Source organism: Polyodon spathula, chromosome 30 (genome assembly GCF_017654505.1).
Source record: "Polyodon spathula isolate WHYD16114869_AA chromosome 30, ASM1765450v1, whole genome shotgun sequence".
Lineage (NCBI taxonomy): Eukaryota > Metazoa > Chordata > Actinopteri > Acipenseriformes > Polyodontidae > Polyodon > Polyodon spathula.
Genome location: NC_054563.1, coordinates 1,746,689 through 1,771,713, shown reverse-complemented (window position 1 = coordinate 1,771,713; position 25,025 = coordinate 1,746,689). Strand labels below are relative to the sequence as shown.

General features: G+C 42.6%; 1 protein-coding gene across 5 annotated transcripts in view; it reads left to right on the top strand.

The window, feature by feature from the left end:
• Positions 1-25,025, top strand: part of sh3kbp1 (SH3-domain kinase binding protein 1) — a 70,601-nt gene that overhangs the window by 15,423 nt on the left and 30,153 nt on the right. The gene's annotated exons all lie outside the window — the stretch shown is intronic.

Here is a 25,025-nt window from a genome sequence, read left to right as displayed (position 1 = left end):
TCAGCAGCAGTATGAGCTCTCTAATTGGCTTGAGAAAGCACAAGCTGCTGGTTGGTCCTCTAGGTCAGTGCCTGCATGCTACTGTATCTAAGGATCCTTTTGAAATGAAACCCTATTCAGACTACAGCTACACTGGACTGGTACAGTAGTCTTCTCCCTTTAACTCGCATACTCAAAAGATGTGCCCTACTAGGGAGTGGCTAAAGGAAACTTCATAAAATCAATGCCAAACATTTTTCAATTTGTAGTTTGTAGCGCTCCAGCGCTTTGTTTATGAAGGTAGTTTTGTTAAGGCTTCTCAAATAATAGTCTGGACAAAATTGTGAGAATGTTTGGAAGCACTTTGCATGACTATGCTTGTAATGACATTGTAATAACTGGATGATTACCAATGATTGCTTGCTTTTATAGGATTGCGACTGCGTTATTACACTGGAGTGGCCATATACATTAAATGACATGGTAGCACAGACCATTGCCGTGTAATTACACTCACATTCCTCCATTAGTTACTACATCCATGCATAAATAATCTGCATTACGCAGTTATTACTATGTATTTACATAGATATGCATTCCCTGTAGTCAAATCTTTTAGCAGCAATTCAGACCTTCTTTAAAAAATCCAGTAACCAGAAATAGCTAAAAAGCTAAAGTGTGGTTGAAGATGTGAAATGTTGTGTTCTACCAAATGTCCTGACTGCACAGACTTCACAGTGTATTCTGTTCCTGTAAGATTCTGAAGCTTCTTCCTTTACTGGCAAAGGGCAGCTTCTGCATTACAGATTAATGTGTCTGCTAGAATACCGCTATCTTACGCCATCTATGAGCCTACACTAACTACTTGTACTGTATGCAGGAGACACAGCATCCGCAGTGCACATAATCTAAAAGCCTTTACAAAGACCCCCCCATCCACTCAACTGCTACTAGGTCAGCGCTGCTTGTACAGCACCGCTCACTCCCAAATAAACAGCACTGGAAAAAGGAAGGTTCTGCTTTGTACCAGACACAATAGAAACTTTGGTGATACAACCAAAGCTTTCTCAGTTATAGCATTGCTTAGTGCTTGGGTAATCATCAAACGCAATAGTTTCATCTGTTTCCTGCTTACTAAAAAAACAATTCTGACAGCCTTCCACTAGACCCGAGAACATCTATTTATCCCTGGTGTGTTGTAGATAGATATGCATCGTTTAGTTTTTAAAGGGCAAACAGTAAGCAGCTTCTTGTCTCTACTGTAGACGATGAGTAGAGCCCATTGTTTTTTGCAAATACGAAATAACACAATGTAAAACGATATGAAACAAAATGCAAAAAGAAATAACATGAAAAATCATCCTAAAACAAACATGGAGTGACGTTTTTAAATTGTGAGGTTTGTACAGAACATACTTTTAAAAAATGCTCGCAATCGTAGTTGTCAAGGCTCAGTCTTTTCCATAGACACGGTCTAATTTGAAGCAAGTCGTTTGGGAATTAAAATTGTGATGGAAGAGAAGAGACGTTTGTTTCTAAAATGCCTAAACCGCGCATAACAATTGAACAGCGCTGCAAAGAATTTGAGCATGAGGGGATGTGCAGCAGATTGACTGTGCAGTCGAAAGAGACCGTCGCTGACATTAATCACTAGCTACTTATTGCTCTTGGGGAAAATATGGCTTGTTTGCTTGTGTAGTGTTTTGCATCAGTATGCTAATTCTTTGTTTTATTTCAAGTGGTGCAAACTTTGCGCTGGAGCAAATGCTGTTTTGGCTTTGAGCGGATTTGAATGAATTAATCTGTTTTGCTTAGTGTTAAATACTGAGAAACCCCGAGCTTGTTGTAGACTGGAGCCCTGCTTCAGTGCAATGGGATTGAAATACAAATACATTTTTATGGGTAGATTGCTGTGTGTGCAATGAATATGACAGCCCCACAATAGCAGGGCAGTGTAAATATATTTTTCTTTGATCTTATTGTATTTTTCTAGAGGGCATGGGCAGTATTTACTATAGATAGGCAGCTCATTAAAGAGTGGGGGGACTGTACGTGTTTGTTGCTGCCGCTAATGAGAAATGATGGTAACTAAAGTATTTTTCTGTGTGAGGTGTGTTTATCAAAATGCTTATTTTTTTTTTTTAAATCAGATACTGTTTAATAAAAAATATGTATGTAGTTAAAACATGATGTATACTATACTATTGGTATACATCTACTTGTGTTGTTTTATTAATGTGTATCTGTAATAAAACGACATTTGTGAAAAATAAAACGAAGAATGGTATAAAATTAAGAGTTTCACGGGGCTGTTAATGTATTGCATTGTGGCCTCGCTGTTACTGTTTCGTTTCTCCTGTGATTTTTTCTCTGGCTAACTGCAAGTGCTATAGTGGGTGTTCGTAAAACAAACGCCTGTCTTTAGAACTTGTGATTTCAGAAGTGCAGAGCAACGTATGATGGGTATAGAAATAGCAACTCCCAACCTAAAAGTGTGGAAAGATGCAAGCTGTTTGCAAGCCAGAGTGTTTCAATAGAGGGTGTCTCTGTCAAGCGCATTCTCTGTAATTAGCGGGTTTGTTTTTTTTTTGTTTTGAACGAGACTGTTGGATTTTGCAGATCTACAAAAACAAAATGAATTTGGTTTGGACCAGACTAAACAGAATGCACCAGCAGTTAACAACAAACAGTACATATTTTCATTAAAAGTGGCTAAAAATAGATTGATTTATTTTTACTGCATGTTGAGTACATGTCGACCTTTATTACCAGTTGGGGGAATGGGGGGGGGGGGGGGGGGGGGGGACTCCTATTGCATAGCAGTTTCACCCATTTCAGGTTTTACTACGAGCTTGATTAGCCACAGTATATAGGTAACAAGCTCAGATGAGTCTGATGTAACTCATAGTGAACCCAGGACTGGATCAAACTGCTGTGCAATGGGAGCCTTATTTCATCCCTGATTTATTGCTGCATTTTAAATATTTTGATCTTGGTAATATATTCAATTCACTTTGTACAGTAGAAGTTGTTATGGAAGTGCATTTCACCACAACCTGTCTTTTTAATTATCAAAGCATGTACCATCCCAGCATCTTCAGGGCAGTCTCTGAGCAACCCTGAGCAAAGGAGACTTTCTGTAATGAGGCCACTATCAAAATCCCCATCCATGGTGCACTAGCGGTGTGTGCTGGTCATCTCTTCGAAAAACGAGAATGTGCCACATTGTTCGGCGTGTCTTTAACAAAATCACTGTTTCAGGGGGAAGATGAGTGGTCTTTTTGTTTTTTCATTGCTTGAAGACCCCCAAAAACATGCCAGTGGCTTTATGCCTAACATGCCTAATATCCTTGAGCGCAGATAATCAATGATAATCGTTTAAGAACATATATTCTGCAAACTGAGAGGATGTAAAGTATTGAAGAATCTCCTTTTAAAGGGTACAGGTTGTGCAGAGCATTTCTCTTCAGTGATTGGCTGCTCTGTATATTTACTATCTGGGAGTTTCTTTAATGGCCCTAATGCTACAGCATGTCATGGCCTATCGGAGAGTACAGCAAAAAGGCGCTTCCAGAGCAAATAAAGAACTAGACAGAAAACAGGAGTAACAGTAATAGAAAACAGACCCTGTGGTCCATGGAGAAGTGCAGCGGGCACGGAGGGGCCTAGAACAGCCATCAGTCTGTACTTGGGGAATGCTTTCTGTTAAACAAGAGGTCCTGCAGGCTGTGCTGTGTGTAGCGCCTGTTTGGATAAGTGAAGCAGCTGAGAATGTGTGCTCTTAGTGACCCAGGATACACTGCAGGGTGCAGGAGTTGTGATCTTGCTATGTTTTTTAGACCTTGAAGCATAACTACCGTTTTTTTTTTTTTTAAAACAGTCCCCTAGGAAAAGAAAGCACAATGCATGTGTAGAATCTTGGATGGATTGCCTTAAGAGGATCTACAGATAGAACTAAACAGGCCAGGCTTTAGCATGCATGAGGGATTCAGCACAGCACACTGTTATAACCACGGTGTTCAGCCCACAGAACTTACTGTATAATCTGGTTTCTCTTTATCTAGAAGATCATGCAGTTCAAGCCAATTTCCTTAAACTGCTGCTTGTTACAAACTGATGGCAATCACACGGTGCCTAAGTTACTCAAATGTAAAAATTTGCTTCCTTTTGTCCTAGCGATCCCCGAGTGTAGAATAAAGACATGGCTGAGTGGGGTACAGGGCGAGTCATGCAGTGTTTTTTTTAAAGGTTTGTAATTGCTGTGGATTTGGTATTTGGATACTGTTGGATCCTGTGTTGTAGTCAGACACAGGATGAGGCAGCAGAACCCTGCTGTTTAGTTAATGGCACAGGGAACAGGAAATAGTGGCCAATTTGTAATGAACTGATGCACAATACAGTGTAAACACTCAGCTCACTCGCATCAGATGTACAGATTACAAAGACAACCACACAACTATAATAATAATAATAAAATGCAGGGATAGTGAACCAGGGATGATCTGTGGGTGTTGAAACTGGACAATGTGGCTAAGAAGTGGTTGTATAACAAAGCCTCTACCTTGCAGATTCATGTTCATAAGGAAGTGATTTCTGCAGCAGCTATACTTGATATATCCTAAAGTGGCGTGATTGCATTGCAAGCATAGGAGCTCCTAGTATTTCACTGAGAGCCACTTCGCATTCCTTTATGCTTTCTTTCCATCAACAAAGTGCAATGGTAGCTACTGCAGCCTTATCGCTGTCTGTCTTTCAGACTGAGGCATGCTTTCTGATTCATGAAAATGGGACTGAAGCTTGAAGCCAGGCCCGGGTTTATTGTTTAATTCTGCAAACTCTGTGTTGCTCTGAGAAGAAGCTGCACACTGCGGCCTCAATGGCTAGTGTGTGGTTTCAAACAGCATCCCACTCCTATCTGCAGCTGCTTCGTTAACTTCCTGAAGGCAGATTGCCTGACCAAGAGCTCTCGTTCCAGAAACAGTCCCCTGGAGGGAGTGTGTTGAGACTGTGGAGGGATTCCTGATCTCTGGCTCCGTGTTTGTTGGTGTCTGGGAAAGTGAATGACCCAATCAAGGAGTTTAGAAAACCAGCACTTACTGTGCTGTACTCTGCAGCTTTGAGTCAGTTTACTGCCAAACCATAAAGGCAATTACTGCGATGTTTGAAAATTCATTGTAGTACTGAGGGTTTGTGGGTTAGTGTATGTTGAATTGGAGTAATCTTTTTCAAAATAGTGGAGTCTTGCTTTAGCAGCCACTGGCACAGCATCTTAAGGATAATCCAAGTGCAGCACCATGTGGCTTACAAAAGATACAATAGTGTGCTTTGTATGAGTTACGGCTGTGGGGAGGACCACTAGAATGCTGAAGCACTGCAGTATATGTGCAGCCGAACTGCTTTAGAAAAAACCCACTGCAGTGGACAACATGAAAGAGGGTATAATAAGAATTGAAGACCTTCAGGCATGAATACTAGTAAGTGGATGCTTCTCATTTTTTCAGAAACTTCAATTTTTTAAAACTGTAAAAACTTGATCCAATGCTCACCGTCCTGCAGAGTTTGTCCAAAAAACCAAGAAACAAGATCAGGTGCCAGTAGGGGGCACTGTAACATGGTGAGGTGACAAATCCCACTCCATGTGGGATCCCCAGGCCAGGTCAGAGGGCGGAGAACTGAGCTAAGCCACTTGAACCCGCACAGGGTGCCGGGTCACCACACAAGGAAAACAAACTCTGCACTTCTTGCCAAACTAAAACTGCTTCTCATAAAGACCTCCAACTGGAGAATGCCAGCACTTGAATGGCAAAGAATAAAGGTGATTCGGACAGTCGATTCCTGTTCTGTGCTTCTCAGAAATTAAACACAGGAAGCTGTTCCCTCTTCAAACGGGATCATTCCAATGTTCATGTTTTAAAAGTTAGCTTTTTCCTAAACATTTACTGTTGTCAAAGAAATGCGCGTGCGATTCAGAGGTCTGATTACACAGCAGGATGCATGTATCTCTTCCATATACACATCAGTGCTGTATGTATATACTCCCACCCACACTAATACCAAAAGCTGCAATAGATCCTTAATAGTTTACCACAGTAACCCTGCATGGGCATTTTGCAGTTTCCCCATGGTTATACTATGCATTTACCATATGTGCTTTGCCGTGTTTATTTTTAAATATGTTTTACCGTACCTCTTTAGGCTTTACCATGCTTTCACTATGCTCTATTACACATTGCTACTGTAGGCTTTTACTATGGGGAACTTTTATACAGGGAAATACAATTATTATCCAGGGCGACTTACAATTATTACAAAATGTCACAGTACGAGGCATCACATTACAAAATATCACACTGTAAAGTATCACATTACAAAATATCACATTGTAAAGTATCACATTACAAAATATCACAATGTAGATACAGTATGCAGCTCAGTATGCATTGCTACACACTGTAGATACAGTATGCATTTCTACAGACTGTAGCTACAGTACGCATGCAGCTCAGCATGCATCTCTACAGACTGTAGCTACAGTACGCATGCAGCTCAGCATGCATCTCTACAGACTGTAGCTACAGTACGCATGCAGCTCAGCATGCATCTCTACAGACTGTAGCTACAGTACGCATGCAGCTCAGCATGCATCTCTACAGACTGTAGCTACAGTACGCATGCAGCTCAGCATGCATCTCTACAGACTGTAGCTACAGTACGCATGCAGCTCAGCATGCATCTCTACAGACTGTAGCTACAGTACGCATGCAGCTCAGCATGCATCTCTACAGACTGTAGCTACAGTACGCATGCAGCTCAGCATGCATCTCTACAGACTGTAGCTACAGTACGCATGCAGCTCAGCATGCATCTCTACAGACTGTAGCTACAGTACGCATGCAGCTCAGCATGCATCTCTACAGACTGTAGCTACAGTACGCATGCAGCTCAGCATGCATCTCTACAGACTGTAGCTACAGTACGCATGCAGCTCAGCATGCATCTCTACAGACTGTAGCTACAGTACGCATGCAGCTCAGCATGCATCTCTACAGACTGTAGCTACAGTACGCATGCAGCTCAGCATGCATCTCTACAGACTGTAGCTACAGTACGCATGCAGCTCAGCATGCATCTCTACAGACTGTAGCTACAGTACGCATGCAGCTCAGCATGCATCTCTACAGACTGTAGCTACAGTACGCATGCAGCTCAGCATGCATCTCTACAGACTGTAGCTACAGTACGCATGCAGCTCAGCATGCATCTCTACAGACTGTAGCTACAGTACGCATGCAGCTCAGCATGCATCTCTACAGACTGTAGCTACAGTACGCATGCAGCTCAGCATGCATCTCTACAGACTGTAGCTACAGTACGCATGCAGCTCAGCATGCATCTCTACAGACTGTAGCTACAGTACGCATGCAGCTCAGTATGCAACTTACACAGTAAGTTGTTTTTGCCCTTAGGGAGTTATGCAAACGAGCCGGCCTGCTCATAAAGCATCGCTCTTGAATGAATAGCTTCAGAAGAAAAGCTGTCAGGCTTCTTGCAAACATGTTTCATCAGCAGCTGTTACAGTAGGTCTGTAAAATTAGACCTTGCTTTTCAAGTGTCTTGTTTGACAATCATCTGAAGAGGGGACTGTCCTTCTCCATCTGTTAAGAACTGCCCCTCATCTGTGTCTCTCTGTCTGTGGGCCTGCCAGCCTCGTCTGCAGTTTCCATGGAAACATGGGTGCATGCTTAAAGGGGTATCGTGTATTAACAGGGGCTGGGCACTGTATTAATCATGGGGCTGTTTCCATGAGTGCTACTGCACTTGAATACCAGAATGCATGGGCTAGTTGCTCTTATTCTCGTACTAAAATAAGTTTCATTACCAGACCTGCCAACTCTCCCTTATTTGCCGGGACTCTCGTTTTTTGGACACTTCTCCCAGACAACTCCCAGGACAGGGATCTAGCAGGGTTTAGGACCCAGGGGAGCCGTGTGGCAGGCATGCGTTCTGTTCTTACTGAGTAGGAAAGCCTCTGCAGACCTTTGCACAATCAGTAGCTTTCATGATGTTTCAATAAAGAACCTGAGTGGGGTCAAAAATAAATATATTACGGTATTTTGGGAACCCCTGAAAAATATATGTTGAAAAGGAGCAACCCTACACACAACTCCTCTCATTTGCAGCAGTTGGCCTTTGAGGTTGGTTTGCAGACACAGTCTAGAGAGGGCTGCAGCAGTCGCAAAGTGCAAACACAAAGCATTGCTGGGTTCAGCGTTGTGCACGCTTTTCTGTAGGGTATGCCGGAAGCAGCAGGTCAGTGACAGATTCGTGCAAAAAAATTAAATAGGGTTAGTTTCTAAACCAACCAAACTGAGTTCACTGGGAAATGAACTCAGACCTTTTTGCCCAAATTGAGCTCACCCCTTTGAAGGACTCAGTTTGGTTAGATTAAAACAAGTTGTTTTGGAGCATTCACATTCACATATGCTTCCAAAATAAACCGAACCACACAGTTAGAAAAAAACAGCCCAAACAAAACAAGCGTGAATTCCATTGGTATTGCTGTAAATTATATGACTTTACCGAGTCGAACCCTTGCATGTGCTCCCCCTCTCCTTTCTTCAGGGCATTGCTCTCTTGTTTGTGCTCCATTCTTCTTCACACCGAGAGGTTACAGCAAGTAAAAATCTTCAACAGAGGAGCCTGCCATGCAGTCCGGTATAGACTGACTGCGTACATGTGAGCTGTTTGTTTGTCAAGTGGTATTGATCATTCTATGCCAACAAGACACAGTGACACTGCAGTGGGGAGACAGGCTCACTGTCTGAGCAACGATACAGGAGGCCAAAGTGTTTTAAATAGTGCGTGATGTGTAGGTCGCTGTTCACAGATATTATACTGAGCCCTTTCACACTGGCACTCCTACCCAGGTCACAATCCCGTGTAGTGCGGCACCACGTACCTGGGTCGTACCTGGGTTGACCCTCAGGAGGTAGGTCGACACGGTTTGACCCGGGTCGAGCGAGATCAAATGCACGTCACCCGCTTGAGCCTGATTGCAGCAGGGATGAAGAAACATTTGCTCTAATCAGCATTTGGGCCGACAGTTCAATTCAGAGAAGCTTGCATGGAAGCGTCCATAACAAGCTGCTTCCGGGGCACTGATCCGTTTGCTGAGTATTTGCTTCTGTCACCTAGGCTGACCCTGCCTCTTCAAAAGCAGTGCAAACTCGCATAGCCAACCCGCATGACACCGGGTCCCTTTCCTGTCTGGAGATTTGCTTCTTCCTTGTTGTATTGCCTATTGCACTGTTTGAATCCCCTCCCGCCTGTGATCATGTCTGTACACAGTGGGGTGGGGGTGGAGGTGGAGGTACTGTAGCAGCAGAACGCAGCTCAGCATTGGCATCTCATCTTCTCTCTGGCAGGATGCGCGAGAGAGGCTGTGGAGGGCTGTGGTAACCATGGCGATTTTTAATTCCACTGGGCAGATAGCCAGTCTGCCCCTGAATTACTCAAACTGGCATAACTACTGTACTTGAGCGAGTCAAACCGTTAACCCCTGATCTGTCAAACTAAAGAAGCCCATTCATCTGGCTCAGACATGGATTAGATATTTAAATGAATATGGTACATCAGGACCAACGCTTTGGAAAGCCACCGCACAGTACAGTACTTTATTCTGCAGTGCACTGTGAAATGGGATTTAAAGATTTCTACTTGGGATTAAGTCAGACTTTTTTTTGTGTGTGTTCAAATGGATCCCCAAGCAGCTGCTGGTTTTAGTTGGATGAGCTGTATGCTGTTACTCTGTACATTTGCTACTTTCTTGCTTATTTTGTTAATATGTTTATTGGACTTTCTTTAAAAAGTTCAGGGTTGCAGAGTTTAAGGTTATAGAAAAAATCCATGCTGCAGACCACCGGAAAGAGGAACTGGTACTAGAGCTTTATTTATAACACTGCATAGTACGAAAATAAAATGAATCGAAAAAGAGCTGATGTTTTGAGATGGAGCACAAATGTCACTTTAAGACAATGCTGTTGATTATTGGACAGCCTCTGTTATAAAACAGTTCAGTTTGCTCTGTCAATCAGGAGGCATTGCAGTACAGGGATGTGCACATGCAATGTTATCAGTCTTGTGTGGAACCCTTGTGAAACTTTCCCATGGTAAAAGCACAGCGAAGTGTAATTAAGAGTAGGTAAAGCATAGGTAAGAATGGTAAAAAAAAAAAAAAAAACCAAAACAACATCACAAACCATTGCAAACTATGGTAAATAAGCTACATTGTATAACCATAGGAAAAGCATTGGAGAATTGTAAAATTACCATGCAAATTTACCATGGTAATCTTTGTATAAAGGCAGTGCCATGGCATCTGCTTATTTCCAAAATCAAGTCCTTCTTAGCAGCAATTACAGTTCCTGTACAAACAGCACAGAACAAGCATGCAATACAGGGAAGGTCTGTCTGCAGAGCGAGAGACTGAGAGAGGGATGAAACTACAACCAGCCCTGAAATAGCTGCTCTGCTGTGAGACAGGCTGCGTCCCTCTAATGAAACTCAACACATTCTGCTGTGAGACAGGCTGCGTCCCTCTAATGAAACTCAACACATTCTGCTGTGAGACAGGCTGCGTCCCTCTAATGAAACTCAACACATTGTCTCAGTGCCCAGACAGCTCTGTACCATGCCGGAAAGCTGGGGAAGCGAGTGTGATTTTTATAAAACCAAGTAATTTTAAAATATTTTCTCAAAAGGAGAAACTGAAACTTTCAGGGCTTCCCTTTTGAGAAGCTCTCAGTGGAGCAGAGGAGACGAGATTTGAATTTCCATTTTGCACTTTTCACAGGTGCTTCCTGTAGAACCACCGTGAGCCGAAACGTTGATTTTAATCTTTTGAAATCTTCTGTAGTGAGTCTCTGCTTTTGTAGCATTGTACTGTGTTTTTTTTTTTTTTATTATTATTGTCCCTCCATTGATGCTGTAATTTTTTTAACACAAAACTTACTGAATACTGTTCCAGAAGCCAATTTCCAGGAGTTAAAATGAACAGATCCTCACCCCAGCCGTTTTGCATTAAAATCTTAATGATCATCTATTCAGAGATTGGGGTAAAACAGACAACAAATGACCAGTTGTCCTGCATTTCCAATAAAATGGATTATCATGCAGGCCACCACTGCGCTTGCTTTCCACTTTTAACCAGGAGATTTCCCCATTGAGACCGAGGCCTCGTTTACAAGGGGGTCCTGGAAAACAATAAGAGGACAACCGCGAAGTACCAACAACGAATAAAAACATGTGTGCTTCAAACTTCATCAGCAGCACACAGAGATCAAAGAACAGAATAAATAAGACCTGTATCTCTTTGTTAATGTGGACTGAAGGAGAAGCATTGGCAGGAGGTTCTATGCAACTCCCAAATCCCATCTTTAAAAGCAGAGCAAGCAGTCATACTTGTGTGTGAAGAGGAGGTGATTATCTATTCAGGGACACCAAGATATTTAGTAAGCTAACAAACGGAGAGGAGAACATGCTCTACCTCAGTTCTGTATTTAGTATTCTGTCCCCATGCTAGTTGGTTGACTGTATGCATTAAATAACTCCAGCTGTGGGCAAGTTATCCATGTCTGTCACTGCAGTAAACTTCACTGGATTGTGCACACTTACTGTAGGCACCGGATTACAGAAGCAGTACAATGTAGGGTCCGGCTGCATTGAAACTCTGCATAGCTAGGAGTACTCCCATCAAGAAAGCAACGCAGAATGTATTTTAAAAAAGAAAGGGTTCCAGTAATAACACAGCAATAACACGCTGAACAAGGGTTCATATGAGTTTAGCTTAAATGTTTAGCAAATGGCTTTAAACATGACAGTGCTTACTGCATGCATACTGTATACTGCAACCGTACTTTTCACAAGATGCTGCCTCCGCATTTACAACTGGATTCTTTTGTCTGTGGACTATTTGCAGAAGTGTGCTGCTTGCATTTTCTCCAGGGGGTGAGGGTGTCTGTGCTCCTCGCGATCAGGTTTACGTTGCTGCCCTCAGCTACTGAACACAAGTGACTCGAATCCCTGCATTAATGCTTGCTCAGTGATTAGGGTGGATTGGTATTTTGCTGCAGGAAGTTAAACAGCATGTCTCTGCTTATTGGAATGGCCATTCTGGGGTGCAGGCAGGCCAGGCTGGCTCGTGCACAATGGGACTTTGTGTCTGCCTATAATTTGTGGGTAGCTCTGGCACTGCACTGTCTGTGTTGTGCATCCATATTCCCAGCTGGATGCCAGTGGGATTAACCTGTGAGAAAGATGGCTATTGGTACAGTACCAGCAACTGCTACCCTACTGCAGCGTTTATTTTTCACTCTGAAGTTTACCTTGCAATCAATTCTTCATGCTTGTTGGATCAGCATTGTTAAATATAAGAACAGCTGGTTATTTCTAGTATTACTCAATTCTGCCTTTTTAGCAGTTAATAAAAACACTTGCTTGTCTTTTATGTGATTCAGTTATTTAACCTGTCATCATACACCACGGCTCTTCATACAGTTCAGTCCTGAATAGCACAGCCCTCTCATTCCACCGTACCTGTACCACCGGGAGGGGCCCTTGTAAAACAATGGCAACAAATCACAACAGCAGTGTCGAGAGCGGCGTAATGATTGTTTAAAACAGGTGTGGAATCCACCTGCCAGGGACGTTGCACTGTTACCTTGCCGTTCCTCTGCTTGAATTAAAATGGGAATACCCCCCCCCCCCCCCATGGGGTTTTACTAATGTAACACGGTTTTGTTTATTAGCACCTTGATTGCAGATACTGTAAACGTTACTGTCACAGAGGTGTTCTTTTACTGTGTGGGTCACGGGAGAGACACTCAGAGGGTTTGTATTTGAAACGCCGCTCAGGCGTCCAGGTTTTATTAATTGCAAGTACTGGAGGCAGTTGCAGTGGTTTGTGTCCACCACTAGGGTATGGCAGTAGTAGGCAGTGGAGCTCTCAGTGAGAGGATATAGACCGAGGCTGAAAAGAAGCACACTGTGGGTTTCTGAACCCCTTGTGCGAAGGCAGATTGATTTGAGGTGGCTGAGGTTCTACAGGAGCACAGGGATGGAAATAAGACTCCTGTTTCATAGCAGGTTCACCCATTCCGGGTTTTGATACGACCTTGATAAGCCCCAGTGTGTAGTTAATGTAACAAGCTCAGGTGTATCTTATTAAAGTCCTAGTAAAATTAGGAATGGATCAAACTGCTGTACAATAGGACTCTTCCTCCCATCCCTGAAGCAGCACTGATCCTGGATCATACCATATGGATTGCTGCGGAGTGTCTTCTTGCACAGCTTTGTAAGCTGTGAAGAAATGTACCTTACCTTCACACTGGTAAGTCTGAGGCTCTGTTGTCATGGGAACCCTGCTGAGCATGCTGGATTTGTTTTGTTCCATTTATCCTGGAGGACTGTGGATCTATTGGTGGCTGGCCTGTTGGTTTGGTCCATTACCTTTTCAATGAGCTGTCCTGTGTGACAAAACCCTTAATTTGGCTGATTTGTGTAACAGGTTGTTTACTGTTTAGATTTAGTTTATAGCGATTCACGACGTATGGTTTGGCAGGATCCTCTTGTGTCCAGACAGCCCACAGCCAGCTTTGCCTCTGCAGCTGTACAGTAGATAACACCGCATTCATTTTGTAAGGGATCATATGGACATGTGTTCTATGATGTTGTTTATTTTGTTACAGCAGGAGCCTTGAAGCCACTTTCATTATGCAGTCTGCTGCCTGTGCTTGCGAGAAAGTGAAGAACACGTGTGCTACCATTGGCTGTGTGCTGTATCTCATATAAAAGTCATTTTGTGATGTTTTTTTTCCCATGGTTATGCTGTGCATTTACCTACTTTACCATGGTTTGCCATGTTTTTTTAACATGCTTTACCATCCGTGCCGGCACATCTGAGGTACAAAAAACTGGGACCTCTGGACAAAAGAGGAGCGGCTGTTCAAAGTGTAAGCTCTCTTTAGAAATCCTGTATTCGTGCAATAGGAAACATTGATAATATTACTACTACAGTACAGTATTGACAAGCAATTCGTATTGCAGTAATATTGTATCTTGATGTGTCTTGTACTCAGTTTACGGTGCTGGCATTTAGTACATCAAAACTGTATCAATCCAGAGAAAGGGACAGGTGGCAAACCTGTATTCCATACAGGTACCTCGCTGGGCATTACAGTCTTTACCTGTGTTTTACCGTGCTGTCACTGTCCTTTATCACTCCTCGCCATGCTTTCATAAGGGGTATTTGAACTGAGTGCTTTTTGAAATCCATTCACATTTCAATTCTTGACAGCCAAGGTTGTATTCTTTTAAATGAAGATTAATTATTCACAGGCAGGTGGACTTAAATAGCATCAGCTCTAATACCACAGTTTGCTTCTCTGATCTTGGGAGGCATACAAAGGCACTTTTACTCATGAAAGATAACCGAGAGACGCACTTCAAACCAAATCCCTTCATGGAGTCGGTGCAAGCCATCCGTATTCATTATTCTGCGTCTGAAAAGATGGCACAGTTGCATTAAAGCAGTCAAAGACCAGAGAAGGAGGGCTTGGGGCTCTTTAGTGTTCTCTATTGTCAGGCAGGAGTTGAAACATGTCCTGTGTTGTCATACAGCTGCAGCAGTGCTGTACAGCATGCATTCATGCACAGTGTGTCAAATTTTCAAGACCCACTCGTTAACAGCAAACCTGGAGAACTTTGCATTCAGGTACAGGCCGAGGCTTTGGATCCTTTTAAAGGACGTTGTCTCCCGGAGCTGTGCAAGTTCTGTTAGCTTGGCTTTGAAGCCGCAGCTGTTTCAATTTGTAAGGGCATCCTTTATTATACAGGCCCGAGGCAGAGATTTCATTACTATGCAGAAGCTGTGCAACTGCACGGCAAGAACGAACCCTGGAGTATGAAATAAATACAGAGTCATTTATACTGAAGCCGAGCGATTTCTTTGTTTTGTGGAAACAGTGCTGTCCTTGTCTACATACCGTGGTGTGGTGTACAGTACGGGCTTGGCAGTATACAGCTATGACCAAAGGTTTTGCATCACTCTGTAGAATTAACGCATTTCGCTTCATAAAGTCGAATGAAACCTGCTGATTAATGTTACGTTAACATATTGAATTACATACCGCTTTGTGGTTTTCCATATACTTAAAGAAAAACTGACAAAAATTGAAAAAGGTGACATTTCGAAACATTACTACTGTTATAGCTTCTGGTAGGCAATATCATTTTGCAGTTTCTTTGATTACATGATGTTAAATAAAAGATCTAAATGATGTTCATATAGTTTATTATTTGTTTTCTTTTTGTGTTTTTTTTAATTGTCTCCATCCTAAAATTGTAAGTGATGCAAAACAGCTGTATAAACATGGTGGGTTGTGGTCTGAGGGACAGAGTTGTGGTCTCATGTTGATATTGTATTCCCGTCTGCTTTGGTTGCTGGTGCTGTATGTGTTACTCTAATGGATATCGTTGTTTGAGTTGCATCAGAGAATCATCGAACCCTCCGCTGCTAACCATGACACAGCCTTCCAAAATATTCACATGATTGTGCACTGAAAGGCTTTGCTGCTAAGTAATGTTTTAAAGATGAGCTGGTAATGAATATGTATCAATGCTGAGATAATGCTTCTGATCACCCTGGCTACAGTGCTGTATTCTCACCTGTTTGCTGATTCCACAGCACAGGGGTCTGATTCAGGAGTAGTGCTGATACAACACTCAGCCCTCCATGCAGAGCAGGGTTCAGTAAACGGGTGGGGTTTCCAATGAACTCAACAGCAACCCTTCAGATTGAGACTCGACAGAACTCTACAGTACCTGGGAGACTGCAAACTAATTAAAAGCATGCTGTCTGCAGGGATCTTCAGACCACATACAGTGAGCAATTAGACAACACAACCCGAACGAACGGCAGCCTGTCTTCACAGTGATATTATTTCACTGGGAATTATTTCACAGCCTATTAAGAAAACAGACTGATTTCCATTTAGCATAAATCAACCTGATGCAGATTAAACAGTCTTATATTTAGAACCCTGTTTATAGATGGATATACTGAGATCACAAAGCCATTTGCCATGTTTTTGCTCTTGATTTGCGTATTAAATCTGTTCTGATTGCGAAAGGGAATCCAATCTGTTGAGCTTGTGCACATTCTGCCCCACTGCGTTTTAAACTCTCATTTTATTGACTATAATAGTTTGTGATAATTGGTATGAAATCTTTTGTAGCTCTTGTGTTGTGTGCAGAATTAATGAAATGTCCTTGTTCCCATTTAGTCTGAGATATGCATGGGCATGACAGCTATAGAATGCACTTCCTTTTTAAAATCAATTCCCAGTTCCCTTTCAATCAATTCCAGGACATCATTGATCAGAATTGCAATTAGTAGTTTTTTCTTACAATGAGCTTCTCACTGTGGCAACAAATGACCTAATTGAAGTCTGTGGCAGCATGCCCCGCCCATGTGTGTATTTTATGTTTATCTGTTCTATTTAGTGTGTTATTTTTGGTGTATGTATAAGTGACATTGTCTTCAAATGAAAGCAGCTAAACAGTCACAACAATCATTGTCTCTAACATATCAATTCCCATTCCTTTGAAGGAATTAGAATTGCAATTCATTTTAAAAAGGAATTGGAGTTGGGATTGATTTTAAAAAGGAATTTGAATTGGAATTGATTTTAAAAAGGAATTGGAATTGGAATTGATTTTAAAAAGGAATTGGAATTGGAAATGGAATTGGAATTGACCTCAGCCCTGAACCTAACTCCTGTCCTCAAGAAGTGATGAACGCACGGCCCAGCTGGATTTTTATATTGTCGTGCATGGAGATCTGAAGGGAAAATATTCCCTGCTTCAAATAGAATCCGTGCTTACAGCCATCCCTGACTGACTGGGAAAGATCCGAGACAGAAGCTTCAGATCTGTTCAGGGTGCTGAGCTTGCTCTGAGCACAGGGTGCATCACAGTTACCCAATAATACTCATGCTTTGTACTGGTGGGATTATGTAGATTAGAGAAGCGCTATCTGTTCTCTGTCTGTGTTGAACTGCACATTGCCTGTTTTCAATACTGTGGGTCAGTGCTAGTTTCATGTGGTACTCAATTGGGCTCTATGCTTTGATTTGCCCTGCCTGTGACCTTGTAGGAATATTTTCCTAAGCTGTGAATTTACCGTAGCACGCACCTTGCTTTCCCGTACTCCTCTGTGCTTTGTTCTGTAGCATGCTTCCACTGTGCTTTATTTTTTACATTTACATTAGGCGCACTTCAGAGACTTCTGTTTTCCCAAGCGTGTACTGTGAACATTTACTAGGAAATGCAATACTCCGTTCATTGATTATTGATTGCCCTGGTGCCCTGTTTGGCACCTGAGTCCTTAATATATTATATTGCCACTGTCAGTTTTCATGGTTATATTATGCATGTACCATAGTTTCTAATGGTTTTCCATGCTTTTTATATGTTTTACCATATGCCTCTGTGTTTTCAAACCTCACCTATGCTTTCCCATGCTTTCACTGTGCTGTATTACACTTTGCTGTGCTTTTGCTATGCTAAACTTTTATAAGGGTAGACACGGGTGTGAGTTGTTTGCTGTAGCTCAATAAGGGTTGACTTGTTCAGGTCTGTTCTGTGTTTAAGCCTCTGCTTGGCTCTCATGTACAGTATTAAAGCACTTTTCACTTTCTTTTTTTTATAGTCACCAGTGCTGACACACTTATGCAAGCCTCTCTCTGTATTTTTAACACAGATGTTTTTTTGAATGTGAAATGGTTTTGCAGAGCAATGCTAAAAGCCAAGGAAATTAAAGAGCACAATTCAACAGAATTTTTGCAAGAAAAAAAAAACCTGTTAAACATGGAAGCTCAGTTTACAGTGTACAGTAGCTGATTCTAATCTTACTCTGGTAGTTGTGTGTGTGTGTTTCTGTGCAGCGGTCTGTACAGTATATGAAAAGCACTTTTGCTTGCAGGGTTCCCAGCATGCAGTATTTTAAACATGACTCTGCTGTGAATAGGATGCCGATGAGCAGTACTGTCAAGTAGTGCAATACAGACCGCATCATGTATTTAAGAGCTTTCTGGGGAAAATAAACTGCTGCTCCCCTTCACAATTACAACCCCATAGACACAACACGTTAATCAACACCATTATAACGTAGGGGGATTCAACGGGGATTAAATCCATTAGTTGAGACTAGTCAGACCACAGTCTTACCATGCTGTACAGAACACTCTATACACTTTGATTATCAGGTGTTTTACCATGCTGTACAGAACACTCTATACACTTTGATTATCAGGTGTTTTACCATGCTGTACAGAACACTCTATACACTTTGATTATCAGGTGTTTTACCATGCTGTACAGAACACTCTATACACTTTGATTATCAGGTGTTTTACCATGCTGTACAGAACACTCTATACACTTTGATTATCAGGTGTTTTACCATGCTGTACAGAACACTCTATACACTTTGATTATCAGGTGTTTTACCATGCTGTACAGAACACTCTATACACTTTGATTATCAGGTGTTTTACCATGCTGTACAGAACACTCTATACACTTTGATTATCAGGTGTTTTACCATGCTGTACAGAACACTCTATACACTTTGATTATCAGGTGTTTTACCATGCTGTACAGAACACTCTATACACTTTGATTATCAGGTGTTTTACCATGCTGTACAGAACACTCTATACACTTTGATTATCAGGTGTTTTACCATGCTGTACAGAACACTCTATACACTTTGATTATCAGGTGTTTTACCATGCTGTACAGAACACTCTATACACTTTGATTATCAGGTGTTTTACCATGCTGTACAGAACACTCTATACGCGTCGATTACCAGGTTGCTGCTTCTGGCTTTCCAATATTCAATAGCGTGAGAATCCACTGCAAGCTTGAACTTGACAAAGGCATGTATTGTATGTACTAAATGCCCGAGGACAGAAAAAGCAAGAAGCTCTTTAGAGTTGGGTAGGTTTCAATGCAGCGAGGAGGGGTGCGATGGAGAGGTGCTGCAGTGCTTGGAGCAGTCATTGCTCGCTGCTTCAGTGGAATGAATGTGATGGTATTGGGTGAGCTGTGTGCTGGGCTTGCTTTAGTGATCGTGCTGTATGGTGCTGTTCAGCAGGTCCACTGTCATGTCATTCTGTAGGAAGGTGGGTGGGGGCTTGAACAGTGCAGGCGCTGTACAAATTACTCTAGTTTCACAAGGCAGAGAAAGTGAGGAGCGGGCTGAGTGGGCCATTCCCTTTCTGATTGCTGGAAAGGTGTTAGTCATTGTGCAAGGGTCACGTATTCAGCCTTGCAGAGTCGTCCTGTGGGATCACTAGTGCACCCTGGCTGTCCATCAGGGCACTGCACCCTATTGACAGTGTTTCTGTATGCAGCAGGGCTGTGCAACAGAAAGCTCATTGAACTCAACACAATATGGCTCTCTTGATTTAGAGGTGACGGCAAGCTGTACATTCAGTAGTGTTTGGCCAAAGTGTTTAACATGTTTAGTTTTTGGATTGCTCTGCAAGAACTCTGGTCATCAGTGTTTCAGACGAATACGTTGGACGACTGTGGTATGCAGTTTGTCAGCTACAGTGTTTTCTCGATTTCAGTTGCCACTTTTAAGAACCATTTTAATCTGGAGTGCAATTTGATGCTTTGAGAGTTTGATTGACCACAATCAAGACAGGAGTGCTCCATTAGTCAAGCGGGCTGGTGTCAGGCACCAGCTCTCCCACACAGGGCACCCGCTTCCCAGCCAAGGCAGACCTGTTGCCTGGTATGGCACAGGCTGGAGTGGGAACTCAGTCACACAACGCACCCTCCTCCCAGCCCCGGCACAGTGCTCATCTGTACAGTGGAGGGGCGCAGCTCCAGAGCAGGAGGAGGTGAGAAGTCTCCTTGCCACTCCAATCCCTCTGTTCTGTGGGTATGGGTTTGAGAACTTAGGGATTAAAGGTACAAAAATAAAGGCTGTACATTCATAAACTGGGGTTGGTAATTCATTGTGCCAGAACTGCTGTATAATGTGTGTGTGTATGTGTTTTTATTTTATTTAAAGGACTTCCAACAGGATGTCACAATGCATTACATAGCATCAATCGACTGGTGCTTTTTTTTTTTTTTTTTTTTTTTTTTTTGCTTGGTCAGTCACTTACTGTTCACTGCCGAAAAAAACAAACAAGTAAGCATGTGAAAAAAGGAACATCCTCGCAAGGAGATGGGAGAGACTGCACCAGGACAGCGCTGTAATAAATCAAACAAGGTTGCCGAATAGTTAGGATGTACTGAAAATCCACTGTTGAGAATTATCTTGGTGCCATAAGGCAAGGTTTTTTAATTTTTTACTTTTATTTTTTTTAATCTTCGCATTATAAAGAATCTTTAAACCTGAAGTGATCAATCTGACCCAGACTCCTTTGTACGTGCTGCCCTGTCTAACTGTTGCTGGGTGAACTTGATGAGCCATCGCAGTTCAGTGCTGTGCAGACACAAGGGAGGCTGTTCAGTTGAAGTGCAGCGGATAGACCCACAGCCAGGGATTATGTTAAAAGAGGGCTATTTGTGTACTGAAGTTACTGAACAGTGCAAGAGAGCCTCTGGTGTGTGGAATGAATTCAATGATTTTAAAGTGTCACAGAACACCCTGCCCTGGTTACAATAAACACATTGATTTACCTTTGCATGAACCCATGCTGTTGCAGGAGGGTGCAGGAGCTGGATACTGTGAACTACAAGTTGTTTTTAAGAGACATTCTCGGTGTTACCTGTTAGCAGGAGTGTGTGTGTGTGGGTGTGGTGTGTGTGTGTGTGGGTGTGTGTGTGTGTGTGTGTGTGGGTGTGTGTGTGGGTGTGTGTGTGTGTGTGTGTGTGTGTGTGTGTGTGTTGTGTGTGTGTGTGTGTGTGTGGGTGTGGGTGTGGGGTGTGTGTGTGTGTTGTGTGGGTGTGGGTGTGTTCACATACAACAAACACACCCACAGTCACACACGACACACAACCCCACATACACTCCGCACACCCACACCACCAACCCACACACACAAACCAAACACCACACCAAGTCCAATACACACACCACACCTACACAGGTACAGTGTGTGTGTGTGTGTGTGTGTGTGGGTGTGTGGGTGTGTGTGTGTGTGTGTGTGTGTGTGGGTGTGGGTGTGTGTGTGGGTGTGTGTGTGTCAGTGTATGTGTGGGTGTGGGTGGGTGTATGTGATGGCAGCGCGTTGCAAGGATGGAGGATGTTGCAGAGTGTTAGGAAGGCCAAATTAAATGACCTAATTGGTGCACGTGTTAGTAAGGACGGGGCTATAGGTATTTAACAGATGCTCAGCAGCACAGCAAAGGAAGATGGTGATGTGATGGGATTGAGAGAGCAGTTGTGTCAGTCCAGGATGAAGCTAGCAGCTCTGAATGCTCACAGCCTGTAGTAGGAAATCTCTCTAACACTCGAACAGCCAAATAATGAAAGACTGTGAAGGGAGAATAAGTAGCGGCTGGTAACTGTTAGTTTGTTTTGTTAGTTTTTGTTTACTGAATGTCTACGGCGCTCCTGTGTTGTAAACCCTCACGGCTCCTCTCCAATCAAAGGAAATGCTCATTTTGCTCACTATAAATACATTGCATGAGTTGCTTTTCATCGTACTGTGAAGAGTCTGTGCCATCCTTGACAAAAACTCAAGAACATTTTAGTTTTAACAAGCTGCCTCTCACAGCATTGACAAGTTTATTCCCCACTCGATTGATGTGTAGATAAAACAATATGTAAATACGATGTATGACTGTACTGTACTGTATTGTACTGCAGATAGGATATGCACAACCCAGAGTACCAGTATAGCTAAGGTAAAGTCCAAACCCTACAGGAGGTTGTTCTTGCAGACATTCCTGGGAAGACATCAGTCTTGTGTGTTTGTTTAAATTCCATCTGGCTCGGCCATACCTCTTCTTCGTGGGAAATCAATAAATCTGTCGGTCAGCTATTTGTTTGCCTGGCTTGAACGATCATCCCTTTTAACTGCTGGGATTTTTGACCTGCCATCTAGTAAATGAGTTTGAAAGCCCAGGGAGTGCTGCGAACAGCATGTGAATCAGACATGTCAATAGCGCAGCCAGAGGCTCACTGGCAGGTGAAATGAACACCATCTGAATCCATTTATATCCATTGCAACCCAGTAGTTGTGTTGCATCCTTTCCCATGAATAACACTGCACAGCAAACTGCAGCTGTGAAAGGAGCCGTGACAAATCTACCTGTATACTTGCTCATACGCACACATAGAGACACACACACACACACTATTCTCATTTAATCAAAGAGATAAAAGAAGACCAAAATACAAGGACTGCATCTTTCTAAAACCTTTGGAAAGATCTTCTTTTTGAAGGCAGTTTCATTAGCTGAGCAGCAGCAGCTACCTGGATATTAACATGCCTGTTGCTGTGTTTGATGAATGTACAGGACCCTCTCGTTGCTCTGGAAACCCTCAGAAGTCCTTGATTGGATGGATGTCCTGGTTAAGCACGTTTAATTAGTAACAATAACAAACCAGAACTATGGTACAGTATCTGTAGCCCCTGAACTAATGCACACTGCTTTTTAACAACATGTCATCTCATGTGCTTTTATGCAGTGGTATGTAAATTGAATTAACTTTTGGAAAGACACAAGGAAGGACAGCGCCAGGTCTTGTGAGAGTTGCTGTTCTTGGGTGGGTTTACAGAGCTTACTGGTTATGGGAATTCAGGAGGTTCAACACAGGAAACATGCTGCACAAGGGGCTGAGAATGCCTCTCCAGCAACATCAAGCTTATTATTAAGCTTTGTGAAAGACAGACACGTGGGTGAATGTGCTCCCTCATCCCGGCACTCTGATAGGGGGATTACAGCGAAGCCTCTTACACGCTCTCTCGGGAGAGTTCCAGAGCTCCCGTTATTACAGGCTTGTTTGTTCATTATAAAGTGGGATCAATGCAGAGCTTTTGGAAGTGCCAGGGTGAAATCCACTATTTCTTGTTCCCCTTTCATTAGGTATTGCTGTATGTGTTTCCTATAGCATTGCATATATACCAGGGTATTTTAATAGAGTTTAAACCCTGATCCAGCTGTTAAAGCATTGTGTCTCCAGTGTTGTTAGAAATGTGTGCATGATAGATGTTGATCTCATTTTTTTATACAGTAGTAGTCATGCCGTGTGTAAGATTGTTTCTGTGTTATTCAGTACAGTATTTATTCATAGGCTTTTCCATATACACATTAGTGTTGTGCACATGTAGTCTTGTGCACATTAATATTGTGGTCATTTATTTTAAGCTCTATTGGAGTGCTTTTGGCTGTTATTATTGGCTAAGTTGAAACATGTAATCTTTAAGGTAAAACTTTCGGGAGAGTAAATGTAATCTGTAAACTGCACAGTAAACTGCACACAGCACCCATGGCACCTGTGCTCCTTTTTATCTGAACAAAACTCAGCTCACTGTTCTCTGCACAGTGATCTCTGCAGTAGCTCTGGAAACGAATTACCTAAGTTCTACAGAAAGAGCATAGACCAGTAAATATCACAAGAACAATCTGCACCTGCAGTTCATTTCCTACTGGGCCTGTACTGCACTTTCTATTAGTTGGCTATGGAGCAGTAGGACACGACCAAAGGACTGACATAAACCACCTATTGTATTGTGATTGCTACTTCTCTAAAATGCCCTAATGACATGCCTTCATTTGAATAAGTCAGGTGACAGCTAGCAGAATAGTGTTTTATAACAGTAAAGGACAGCTGCTGTCCTGCCCCCACCAGACATGCGTGTAAAAGCAAGACCTCATACATTTTTAAAGATGTGCAAAAAAAAAAAAAAAAAAAAGCTACAGGGCTTAGGGTTTCTGTTCCTGTTGATACACTTTGGTATTTATACCCCCCCTTGTTTCCTCACTTTGTGTATTTCTGTTTGCTGCAGTGCATGGTGTGTGACTAGCACAGACACTCTATTTAAAAGTCAGTGTGTTTTGCAACTCTGCATACTTTTAGTTGCCTCTGATTTGGAAGTAGAAATACTTGGGTGAGAGGGAGTTTGGAAATGAATGTAACGCAAGCACTGAAATGTACTAATTGAAAACTGGAATTTGGAGTGGAGTGATAATAATTGGAAGGTCAGACAAGGCAGGGTTCGAATTGCAGCAAGGGTAATAAAACTTAAGTGCTGCAGTCATGTTTGGTTTAATCCTGGTTGACTAATGACTCGGTTTTTTTTTGTTTATATTACTGTAGATGCTACAGTATCAGGCCTTGTTGGCGCTCCAGTTTATTTCAGCTGCTTCCTTACTTGAAAGCCCTCCTGCAGCTCTGTCACTCTGCAAACTAAACAGGCATGCTGCTGCTGTAATTAGCCCGGGGGGCGGTGGGGGGGGTGGAGGTGGAGGGAGTCATGCGTTACTCTTCGCTGTAGCTATAAAAAATGTTTTAAATTTGGGAAGCCTCTGGCATCAGTCCTTTAAACAGGCACATTTCACATATTCTTTTGCTCAAGTCAGAAACATCACACAGCGCCCACATGTTCTCTTGTTCTTCTTGTGCGTCAGGAAAAAGTACTGGACATTTATTGTGTTTGTCAGGAGAAATGAGCTCTCCCCTTTGTTACTGAAACACAAAAACAAACGGGAATGCTGAGATTGTACCGCAACGCCACGTCTTTGCTGTGGCATTACCATAGTAATTCAACTTAATCGCTTCCCGGACCGTCCCATTGCGGTGTAGGCTTAGCTTAAGCCCGATCAAAGCCAGTTGTTACCCTACAAGGGTTTCTGAGGCTTAGAACTGAGCTCTTTTCTGACAGGGCTGGTCAGCTGGAACACGAAGCGACCCGTCTGCCTGTCTGATCTTTCCAGGAACGCATCCCAGTGGTGGGCAGGCCTGTGTTTATTCAGATGTGATCTTGCACTGAAAACAGCATTCTTTAGAAGCT